Raw genomic sequence first — 501 nt, 5'->3', positions numbered from 1 at the left:
AGACAAACAAATAATCCAACAACCTCTCCTTGGTGGTAGTAGAGAGTGTGTTGGTGTCCTGAAGTTTTATAGACAAACAAATAATCCAACAACCTCTCCTTGGTAGTAGAAGAGTGTATTGGTGTCCTAAAGTTTTAGCGAGGCTTGCCAGCCTGAGTAAGACAAAGAAATAATCCAGACAGCCACTACTACCTAACCTAACCGCTCCACACCGCTGGAGGTTTCCACGATGGCGAAATCCTCCGTTACAGTGTCTGTTTAACCTAACCTTAGTACAGAGTCTATTGGTGTCCACAATTTTATAGAGGCTAAGTCAATAAGAGACAGAAAGAAATAATCCAAGCAGCCAACCTTGGTGTAAAGTCTATTGGCGGCCTAAATTTTATAGAGATATACAGGCAGCCACCTTTCGCCGGAGGTTTCGTCACGCCCCCGATGGCGAAATCCTCCATTACAGCAAAAGTGTCTGTTTAACCTAACCTTAGTACAAAGTCTATTGTG

The sequence above is a fragment of the Homarus americanus genome, unplaced genomic scaffold, assembly GCF_018991925.1.
Source record: "Homarus americanus isolate GMGI-L3 unplaced genomic scaffold, GMGI_Hamer_2.0 scaffold20031, whole genome shotgun sequence".
Classification (NCBI taxonomy): Eukaryota; Metazoa; Arthropoda; class Malacostraca; order Decapoda; family Nephropidae; genus Homarus; species Homarus americanus.
This window is presented reverse-complemented; position numbering follows the sequence as displayed.